The sequence below is a fragment of the Panthera tigris genome, chromosome F3 (genome assembly GCF_018350195.1).
Source record: "Panthera tigris isolate Pti1 chromosome F3, P.tigris_Pti1_mat1.1, whole genome shotgun sequence".
In the NCBI taxonomy this organism is placed as follows: Eukaryota; Metazoa; Chordata; class Mammalia; order Carnivora; family Felidae; genus Panthera; species Panthera tigris.
In genome coordinates, this window is record NC_056678.1 from 64,354,452 (window position 1) to 64,366,672 (window position 12,221).

Genomic DNA, 12,221 nt, shown 5'->3' on the forward strand with positions numbered 1-12,221 from the left:
GACATGTGACCATGAGCTGTCTCTAGTTGTTTTTTTTTTTTTCATGCTTGTTTCACTTTAGTTGTAGGTGGTCAATGAAAGGTGTCAGGAGTGAACTGAGTCCCAAAGGTGATGCAGACCCCATTTTACAGAGAAGAAACCAGGCTCACAGAGGCTAGGAATTGATTAAGGCCACACAGCCAGTCTTTTCTGCTATATTACATCATCTCTCAGATATTCAGAACAGAAGAAATGGAAGCAAAGAGAAGGTCAGAAGGAGGAACAAAGGGTGGCACAGGGAATAATAACAATATTTATTGGGCTTTGCTAAATCCCAGGAGCATATGCATTTTTTTTTTTTAATTCCTGTGAGATACCACCATAATTCTTATTTTCTAGACGAGAAAGTGAAGGCTTGGACAATATTACAGCAAAATTAAAAAGTTATTTTAATTAAAAGAAACCATTATGAGAGGCAAAAAGGCAAGCCATATAGTCTGAAAAGGTATTTTTAATACTTTAATTCCACAAGAGTCTTATATCCATAATCCATAAAGAAGTCTTACATATCAATAAGAATTAGGCAGACGACCCAATGCATAAGCGACTGAAATAGATACTTCATTAAAAAAAATTTTTTTAAGTTTGTTCATTTATTTTGAGAGGGAGAGAGAGAAAGAGACAGTGGGGGAAGGGCAGAGAAAGAGGGAGACAAAGAATCCCAAGCAGGCTCCTCACTGCCAGGGCAGAGCCCAACATGGGGCTCGATCCCACAAACCGTGAGCTCATGACCTGGGCTAAAACCAAGAGCTGGAGGCATGACAATCATAAATGTGTCTCAGTAGTAATCACAGATCTTCAAAAAGCAGAAAAAAAAAGTTTCTCTTGGATAGAAGCCCAGGAGTATGATTGCTGAGTCAGATGGTAAATGTCTGTTTAATTTCTTAAGAAACTGACCGACCATTTTCTAGAGTTGTAACATTTTACATTCCCACTGGTGCTTTGGGACAGCTTTGAGTCTTCTCTATCTTCATCAGCATTTGCTATTGTTACTATATTTTATTTTAGCTGTTTTAATAGATGTGCAGTAGTATCTTATTGGGGTTTTAATATTTAGTGTTTAAATCTCGGATCCATCTTGAGTTGATTTTTGTATAAGGTGTGAAGTTTAGACTGAGGTGCATTTTCTCTGCCTGAAGATGTTCAATTATTCCAGCACCATTTGTCGAAAAGATAATCCTTTCTATATTTAAATGATTTTGCAATTTATGGAAAAATCACGTGGCCATACTTGCATGGGTGTATTTTGGGTTATCTATTCTGTTCCATTCATTTACGTAATGTGATCACTGTTTTCCTAGAGCCCAAGTCTACTATTTTATTATTTCTTTGCTTCTTCTTCTTTGTTGCCATTGCCGTTCTTCTGTTTTACTTTCTTAGTCATTCTGTGGGTCACTTGAAATATTTTTTAAATTTCAGTTCATTCTTTTTTTTTTTTTTTTTTAGTATTTATTTATTTCTGAAAGAGAAAGAGCATGAGCAGGGGAGGGGCAGAGAGAGAGGGAGACAGAGGATCTGAAGCGGCCTCCGTGCTGTCAGTGCATAGACCAATGTGGGGCTCGAACTCACGAACCGTGAGGTCATGACCTGAGCAAAAGTCAGACCCTTAACCAACTGAGTCACCCAGGTGCCCCTTGAATATTTTTTATAGTTTCATTTTGATTTATCTACAGTATATATATTTTTTAATGTTTTATTTATTCTTGAGAGAAAGAGAGAGCACGAGTGAGGAAGGGGCACAGCGAGAGAGGGACACAGAATCGGAAGCAGGCTCCCGGCTCTGAGCTGTCAGCACAGAGCCCGACGTGCGGCTCAAGTCCACGAGCTGTGAGATCATGACCTGAGCTGAAGTCGGACGCTCGACCGACTGAGCCACCCAGGCGCCCCATATCTACAGTGTATCTTGAACAGATTTCTAAATGGCTGCTTTATGCATTTTATTATACATACATAAGTTATGGTCTACTGGTATTGACATTTTACCAGTTCAACTAAAGTGTAAAACCTTACTTGTATTAGATTCTTTTACTGTCCTTTCCTAATAACTTATCTTAAATATATCCTTTATATACATTGAGGACCATGTAAGGTAATGTTATAGTTTTTGCTTCAATTATCAAATATAATTTAGAAAACTCAAGAGGAGAAGGATAGTCTATTATATTTATCCATATATTTAAAAAATGTTTGTTTATTTATTTATTTTGAGGGGGGAGGGACAGAGAGAGAGAGAGAGAGGGAGAGAGAGAATCCCAAGCAGGCTCCACCCTACGTGGGCCTCAAAACCCACAAACCGTGAGATCATGACCTGAACTGAAATCAGGAGTTGGACGCCTAACTGACAGAGCCACCCAGGTGCCACCTCTCCAGCTTTTAGAATTATCTTGTGGTTGTGTTTTATATATAATGTCCAGTATTTTTATCTGTACTTAGTGGGGAAAATAAAGAGAAATGTGTCTACCTCATCTTTTCTGGAACGAGGAACACGATCATGTGTTTTTATATCCTTTCTCTCTTCTGACTCCAATGAAATCATGGTGAAATCTTGTAAAAGGACTTTGTTAATTTGTGAAATGAATTCAACGTGGATAACTTTTCTTTTCTTTTAAAAAAAAATTTTTTTTAACGTTTATTGATTTTTGAGACAGAGAGAGACAGAGCATGAACGGGGGAGGGGCAGAGAGAGAGGGAGACACAGAATCGGAAGCAGGCTCCAGGCTCCGAGCCATCAGCCCAGAGCCAGATGCGGGGCTCGAACTCACAGACCGAGAGATCGTGACCTGAGTCGAAGTCGGACGCTTAACCGACTGAGCCACCCAGGCGCCCCATGGATAACTTTTCTTATCTGACTTGAAAAACATGGTAATGATAGAAGAAACATTTTCAAATCTTTTAAAGTCTATAGCCTTGTTGAAAACTAAGATAAACATACATCTAAAAGGAACCTTGATACCAAATTTATGAAAAGACAGGATAAGAAAATTATAGACCTGTGTCCTTTATAACATAGTTGCAAAGATCCTAAATGAAACATTAACAAATCAAATCTAGTGACGTGTCGAAAATATGTCACGATTAAATATCACTTATTCCAGGAATGTGAGAATAGGCCAATACTATTCGTTAATGAACTAGTGTCTTAGCCTGAGCAATGAGACAAGAAAAATAAATAAGCTGTATGTGGTTTAAAACAAGAGAGAAAAATTACCACTATTTTCTGATCACATCACTGCTGATATAGGGAATCCAAAAGAATCTGCAGACGAACTAGGAGAACTGATAAGAGAGTAAACAACGACTCCAGCAGACAGGCATAATTTTACACAGGTAATTTTTCTCACTTGGCTTACAGGTTGACACCTGTTTACTTATCTTGATCTAGTTTGATGAAGAGATAGAAGGGTATTTCACCCAATGTTACGCAGAATTTTATTAACAGAGTCAGAATACAACACAAATATTTTGGCTTCAAGCCAGTGAGTTTTCCATTATGAGGTATCACCCATTTGTAAACATACTTCCACAAATGTGGAAATGGCAGAGACAGCAGCTTTGAAATACTGCGATTTCGAATGCTGACATTCTTGGCAAAAAAAAATGAGGTTGGAGAGGAGGTGTTTCACTGAAATCCGTCCAGCCATGGTTTTGAAGCAGATGCCTCATTCTCATTTAATTTCACTTTAGTGATTCCCACCATGGCTTTCCTTGTCCTAGAGCTGACCAAGCCAAAGTTTATGGGAAGATAGGAAAAGAAACTATTTTGATACGAGAAGCAGCAGAATTGGGCAGAATGACATCAGTGAAAAATCCTCGGGCACCCCATCAAGCCACATGTGGAGAGAGAAACTAAAACAATCTTTGGGCTGTGCTGAAACAGAAAAAAACTGCTTTTGTAACATAACACGTATTAGCAGCATGTGTCATTTAATCATTTTCTCTTTTTAAATTGGCCCATGAGACCCCATTCTTTCTTGGTTGTCTCCTACCCAAGCCTTCTCATTTTCCTTTGTTTAATGATGCAAATTTTCCCCGTCTATGAATATTGAAAAGTCTCTGGCTTTAGTCCTTAGACTCACTCATTTCTTTATTTACCCCGATTCCTTAGTCAATTTCACTCAGTCTCTTGGTTTGAAATACCCAATTTTGTTTTCAGCTCTGACCTCTTTCCTGAATTCCAGGCTTGTGGATCTCCATTTGAATGTACGAGGCATCCCAACCTCCCCCTGTACCAAATCAAACTCTTGCTTCCCTCCCTTTTTCCTCCTCCTCCACTTGTTTTCTTCATTTCAGTAAATTATAGCTCTAGTCATTAAGGTTTTCACGCCAGAAAATTACAGTTATCCTCGACTCCACTTTCTCATATCTCATATCCATTCATCAGCAAATTCTATTGTCGTTACTTTGGAATATGCTCAGAAACAGACTGCTTCTTATCAGTCTTACCAACCATCACCACTGCCGTCTCTTGCTTACATTATTGCAAAGGCTATTTAACTAATATCCTTGCTTCTACCTTGGTCTCCTGGAACTTATTCTTCACAGGTCACTAGAATGATCATTTATTTTTTTTCTTTTTGAGAGAGAGAGAGAGAGAGAGAGAGAGACCTCGTGAGCATGTGCATGAGTGTGGGAGGGGCAGGGGGTAGTGTGTGAGAGAGAGAGAGAGAGAGAGAGAGAGACAGAAAGAGAGAGAATCTTAACCAGGCTCCATGCCCAACTCAGAACCCAACTCAGGGCTTGATCTCATGACTTGATTTCACGACTGTGAGATCATGACCTGAGCTGAAATCAAGCTTAACTGACTGAGCCGCCCAGGTGCCCCTAGAGTGATACGTTTAACACGTACACTGAATCATGCTATCTTCCTGCTTACCAGATCACTTAGGGTAAAATGCAAAGTACTTTTCAAGGCTTCTGACCCTACATGATGGCTCTTAGTCACCTTTCTGATGTCATCTCCTAATTCTTTCCCCCAGCCTGTTCCACGCCCTCACTGTTCCTGAATGCCCCAGGCACACCCCAAGGCTTTTGCACTAGAGGAAAGCTCTTCCCTCAGATATCCACGTGGCTTTCCCTTCCTTCAGATTTACTCAGTATTACTTATTAGAGGGGGTTTCCTTGTCCCCTTGATAAACTATCACTCCCTGATCTTTTACTTTCTTTTTTAAAATTAGAAAGTTTTTCTTCTTAAATGTGTATTTATTTTGAGAAAGAGGGAGGGAGGGAGGGACGGACAGAGAGGGAGAGAGAGAATCCCAAGGAGGCTCCACACTGTCAGCACAGAGTCCAGCTTGGGGCTCGAGCTCACGAACCGTGAGATCATGACCTGAGCCAAAATCAAGAGTCTGACGCTTAACTGCATGAACCACCCAGGGATGAGATTTTTCAGGGACTCAGAACTCTATCGTGGCAGAGCGGAAGGTGGGGGAAGCCTCTAGGGGATGAGAGAAAATAATGCTTGTATCTTTCCAGGGGGAAATCTGTGTCGTCTCAAAGCGAGAAATGGTTGTTGCCTTGAACCCTGACAGTACTGTTACAGCTCATGTCGTTTTAGAAACGTCTCTTTCAAGATTATTTCTTTTTCAAAACACCGGTGATTAGACTATGTTTATGCAAAGTGACCATGCAGCAAACACTGCGGAACTTTTCCTATGATGTGATTTGGCACCCAATTATCATTTAATGGTTTTCTGTGTGAAATTACTCGGCGTGGCATTAAAACGTGGAACAGAGACCTCCAGCTTCCGAGCTAAAAACTACACGGGAGCATTTTGAGAGCTTTCTCACTGATACACTTTCACCACAATTTCACAGGATTTTTGGACATCTTCAATAGCATGCGTTTTCCAACTCACTGTAAAATAGTGAAATTAGTGTTCAAAAGCCCCCGGGAATGCACGTATTTAATAGCCTGATACTCGGAGACTTCATAGAAACCGGCTGCGGTCTAATGAGAATACATTACTTTCTCACTGGCCCGCGGCTTCCCTGCAACCCAGCCGTAGCGTCTATACCCCTGGTGGCAGAGCCACGCTGAAATTGCCAAGCCCAGTGCTGGAAGCTGGGAGCATATTCCTTTCTTCTCTGGGCCCCGGCTCCCTTCCTGACGGCTCACAGGTCTGGACTCCGGTAATTGCCGCGTCCGGTGGTATCAGCGAAGTTTCAAACTGTGACTACGCTTTCCTGAAACTGTCTCCAGTTTCCAAGAGTCACCTTAAGCGGCCAAAGGTGAGAGAGAATCATTACCAGATCTCACGTGTCTTTCGTGCATTCTGGTTTCTATGCCGCTTAACCTGTATCAGTTTCACCGATCGCGAGGCATGTCCCTTGGGGAAGGAGGTTCTAGAAAGGAAGGCTTTTGTGTGTGTGTGTGTGTGTGTGTGTGCGCGCGCGTGTGTGCCCAGATGTGAGCAGATTCCCACACGCTGACATCGAACACCCAATGATCTACCTCAATTACCAGGTATGGCAGGGGACCCTCTCGAAGCCCACACCCCTGGTTGGTGCTCCTCATCTGTCCTTGACGCAACTTCTATCACCCGCTGGGTCAAGGGTTGGAAATACCGTCGAGAGAAATGGGTCTGCCGTCACAGAAACCGAGCTCTGTTGGGGGAAATACACACACAAGACAATAACTACCATGCCGAGGGCAAGGACTGCGATGGGTCAAGTCCAAGCGCAGGGTAGTCCTAATGCGGGGTCTGGCAGCATGTGTCACCTTGCTCCTATGATTCATTGTTTCTTCAACCGTGGAAGTAAAATAATACTGCCTCCTCATACCTACCTCATGGGCTGTGGTGGGGGCAGAACTGTAGTGGGTGTGAAAGAACTTTGTAACTCTAAAGGGCGATAACACGGTGACTACAAGGCTTGCGGGGTGGCAGTGGGAGGGCATGGCCTCATGACAGCTGTCCTACACAGGGATCCTAAAGGTTTCACGGCGTGTGGAATTATCGAGATATCTAGAGCTCAGACGGGTCCCCGGGCAGTTCAGAACTTCCGAAACGTGAAAAGCAGAACCTGAGAAAGGAGAGCAGAGGAGCTGTGCTAACCCCGGTCTGGTGCCTGAGCCGGTGGAAACTCACTCAGTCCCCAAAGACTGGAAAGTAGTCTCTTTAGGCAGGGGCCGGTCCCGCCACCCCCCCCCCCCCCCCCCCGCTGGTCTTCACTCTGGTGTCTCAGAACGCGGGTCTTCTCTGGGTCTAACCTCTATTTCCCCTGCTTTCATGTACCATCTTTCCTGTTTGGTTGGAGGAGAAAACCATTACAAGCTTTCTCTGACATTTCTCCATTCAACCCCTTTGAGAGGATGGGACATGGGGGAGGGGGCGAGGTAAGAAATGTCCAATACGCTTGCTGTCCATCCGTGTGCCCACAGATGGTCCATATTCCTTGTCATTCACACCAGAGCTGTCCCGCTTGCCTGGCTCAGCATGACTGATGCCTCTCCCTCTCTCGCGCTGGCAGTGTTGCCCAGAGAGTGGCTAAGCACACAGATGTTCCAGCCACGTGGCCCACACTTGAGTCCTAGTTCTGTCCCTCCCTCCTTGTTTGGCCTTGAGCAAGGTGACTGATGTTCTATGCCTCAGTTTCCTCGCCTGGGAAATGGGGATAACCGTAGTCCTTAGTCCACAAGATTGTGAGTATTAAATGAGATCATCTATATTGACACGGCATAAAGACTACCTCATAGTGAGTCCTCAATAAACATTAGCTATCTTTTTAATCGGCTCGTTTAAAACAGCTTCTAATCACTTATAGAGAGCCAGGCACAATTAGATGAAGTCCGAGTTCCAGACTTCATGAGAGGAATCCTGACGAACTGCATGCCTGGATTGTCTCTCCAGGTGCCTTCTGCCTTCAGTGTCGGTGTTCCAACAACCCCCCCCCCCCACTACAGAGAAGGCACCTCACCTGCCCCCTTCAGGCAAGCCACAGTCCCTCTAACTAAAACTCATCTCAGATTCCGTGACTCTTTGCTGCCCTCTGCTAACAGAGGTGTGCCAGGATTGGGGGGGGGGGACAGATGGGGGAGGTTAGTGCGTGGCTGAGGGGTGTGTGGGGTGTCAAACGTGCAGATGTCTGCTATACCTCGTCCCTGTTTTCACAGGGCTTGGGCCACCAATTGCAAATTCTGACATTATATTCGAATCATGTAGATTTTCTACAAAGAAGAAAGAGAACTTGGCAGAAGGTCACCATTTGTCAGTTGCTTCGTAGCTGTGCAAAGTAAAACAGATTTACAAAGCACTCTGGGAGACGTGTTGTGGGGCTGGGGGCCCTACAGGTTAGTGCAGGCTCCATAGGTTAAAAAGCCTCAGCCCCATGAGAATGCCCCCGACTTCAGACACCAAGTCCGAGTAGTAGGTCCCCAGGTGACCCACAACTTCTGTCCAGCGAGGCTAGAAATTGGAGGTTCTAATGACCCGTGTCCCTGGATTCGATTATTTGCTAGAACAACTCCCAGAACTCTGAGAAACACTTCTGTTGACTGGTTTATTATATACTAAAGGATATGATAAAGGATACAGACGAGCTGCAAGGTGAGGAGATATATTAGGCGAGATCTGGGAGGATCCTGACCCCACGGAGTTGGGATGTGTCACCAACGTAGAAGCTCCTGGAATCTCACACTATTGGGATTTTTATGGAGGCTTCATCACGTAGGCATAATCAATTATTAACTCCATTTCCAGCCCCTCTCCCCTCTCTGGAGAATGCGGGATGGAGCTGAAAATTCCAAGCATCTCATCTTGGCTTGGTCTAGAACACAAAGCCCCAGGATTCGCAGTTTCCACAATCTAAAAAGAGAATCACAGCTTGAGTGATGTCTTTTTGATATTGGCCCTGGAAGGTCTAGAATGCCTCATTCAAGTGTCTAATACATTTGATTTGGGAGGACATCTTTGGGTTTAAGGGAGAAGAGAACATGACAAAATTAGTTTCCCTACATCACAATGTGTTTGTGCCAGGTGGCTGATGTGTGTCAATATTAGGGAATCTCTCTTCTTGGGAACCGAGAGCTGTTTCAACGAGGGAACTAGAGGGGAATGCTGTCCGCACCCCCTCCCCATTTCACTCTGCTTCTGAGACCTTCCGCCAGTGACATTTTCACCTCTGCCCCATCCCCAAAAAGTGAAGCATGTTAACAACCACAGCTTTCAAAGAACCTAAAGCAGGGGCGCCTGGGCAGCTCAGACAGTTAAGCCTCAGAGTCTTGATTTCGGCTCAGGTCATGGTCCCACGGTTCCTGAGATTGAGCCCCGCGTTGGGCTCTGTGCTGACAGCCTGGAGCCTGCTTCGGATTCCCTCTCTCCTCTGTCTCTGCCCCTCCCCTGCTCGTACTCTGTTTCTCTCTCTCTCTCTCTCTCTCTCTCTCTCTCTCTCTCTCTCTTTCTCAGAAACACCTTTTCCCGTTGGGTGTCTCCTCTTCTTTCTTTGCAGGAGCCTTTCTGGCTTGGTTTCTGGCTTTGCGGGAAGGGTGTTAGCAGACACACTGTGGTCCTTCTCTGTGGTCTTTCCTGGTTCTCTCACCATGAACTTTGCTCTTGGGGGGTCAGAGGGGGGGGTCAGAGGACATAAATGTGGGGTCGGGATGGGCGGTGGATGACAGGCTTTGGCCAGTCTGAAAACTGCTTTCCTTTTCCTTCACACTGTTCACCGTTGTTTAAAAAACCGATATTGTTGTGAAGTTTAGACTTTATGCACTTACCTCTTCGCGTCCTCATTTGTTTCTCTGCTCAATGCAAACTGAGATTTTCTCCCAGGATTCATTTGAAATTGGTGATTTATTAAATCCGATGGAGGCCTTATTCCTTTTGAATACGAAGGAACGGATGAGACTAGGAATGGAGAATGAGAATGTTTATTGTAAAAAATCAAATCATAAAGGGTAAAAACTACTCAAGCTTCCCACCCTAGCGGGAGACAGACACTAGTTTTCAGTTTTATGTAAATTATTTCAAATCATTTTGTATTCCTGTGAGCTATATTATACACAACGCTCTCCACGTGAACAGATTGTGACAAAACAGGAGGGTATCATATGTATTTGCTTATAATTTTTTTCCTCAACAATATATCATAGACATTCCTTTTAGATGAAAACATTCTGTTCTGTCTCATTCTGTATCATGACTCCATATTGTCCCACGGATGTGTTTATGTTGGAATTTTTCATGCAGTCTCCTTTTGGTTGGTATTTGTAAGTTATTTCCAACTTCTTTTATTATAAATTCTTTTGTAATGAACATTGTTTTATGTTTCATTTATCCGCACGAACATTGTTTTATGTTTCATTTATCCTCGTGCAATTGTGCCATTATGTTTCTATATAGATTATTACAAGTAGAACAAAGTACGAAGAGTATTATATAGTGAAAAATTTGACAGGTAACACCAAATTTCCCTCCACAAAGCTTGCATAATTTATATTTCCATAAACAGGGTATGTGTCTGGTTTCCTCTAATTTTTTTCATCACTGGAATCGAACAATTTTTTTTTCTAATTTGATAGTTAATATTATCATTATTTGTTTAATTTCCATTTCCCTGATTCCCAGGAGGAAATGCGCACTTTTCATGTGTATTGGGCATTGTCTTATTTTCATCCTGTAAATTATCTGTTGGTATACTTTGCAATAGACACATCTCTGTAACCTTATTACATTTCATTTCTGCAGCATTTGATGTTGTGAATGTCTCAATTCTTCAAATTCTCTCGTTTCCTGTGAACTTCCTATGCTCTAGTATTCGTCCCAGTTTTCTTTTTTAAAAAATATTTATTTGGGGGGGGGGCGGTTAGAGAGGCAGAGACAGAGGGAGACACAGAATCCGAGGCAGGCTCCAGGCTCTAAGCTGTCAGCACAGAGCCCGATGCGGGGCTCAAACTCATGAATGGTGGGATCATGACCTGAGCTGAAGTTGGATGCTTAACGGACTGAGCCCCCCAGGAGCCCCTTCTTCCCAGTTTTCTAGCGGATCTTTTTCAGTCTCCTTTGTCTTTGCCTTTTTCTTTACCATTCCTTAAATATAGCACCTGGTATTACCAGGGTGCTGTAGACTGAATGTTTGTGGTCCCTCCCCACCCAATTCATATGCTGAAACCTGATCCCTAAAGTGATGGTATTCGGATGTGGAGCTTTTGGGAGGTGATTAGGTCATGAATCCTCATGAATGGGATTAGTGGTTTTTTTTTAAAATATAATTTATTGAGAAATTGGCTAACATACAGTGTGTATGGTGTGCTCTTGGTTTTGGGGGTAGATTCCTGTGATTCATTGCTTATGTACAACACCCAGTGCTCATCCCAACAGGTGCCCTCCTCAATGCCCATCCCCCATTTCCCCTCCGTCCCATCCACCCTCAGTTTGTTCTCTGTATTTAAGAGTCTCTTATGGTTTGCCTCCCTCCCTCTCTGTTTGTAACTATTTTTTTCCCCTTCCCTTTTCCCTATGGTCTTCTGTTAAGTTTCTCAGGTTCCACATATGAGTGAAAACATATGATATCTGTCTTTCTCTGACTGACTTCTTTCACTTAGCATAACACTCTCCAGTTCCATCCATGTTGCTGCAAATGGCAGGACTTCATTCTTTCTCATTGCCAAGTAGTATTCCATTGTATATGTAAACCGCATGTTCTTTATCCATTCGTCAGTTGATGGACATTTGGGCTCTTTCCATAATTTGGCTATTGTTGGAAGCGCTGCTATAAACATTGGGGTACGAGTGCCCCTATGCATCAGCACTCCTGTAGCCCTTGGGTAAATTCCTAGCAGGATAAATTCCTATTGCTGGGTCGAAGGGTAGTTCTATTTTGAATTTTTTGAGGAAACTCCACAGTTTTCCAGAGCGGTTGCACCAGTTTGCATTCCCACCAACAGTGCAAGAGGGTTCTCGTTTCTCCACATCCTTGTCAACATCTGTTGTCCTGAGTTGTTAATTTTAGTTACTGTGACCGGTTTGAGGTGGTACCTCGATGTAGTTTTGATTTGTATTTCCCTGATGATGAGTGATGTTGAGCATTTTTTCATGTGTCCGTTAGCCATCTGGATGTCTTCTTTGGAGAAGTGTCTATTCATGTCTTCTATTTATTCACTGGATTATTTGTTTTTTGGGTGTTGAGTTTGGTAAGTTCTTTATAGATTTTGCATACTAACCCTCTATCCGATATGCCATTTGCAA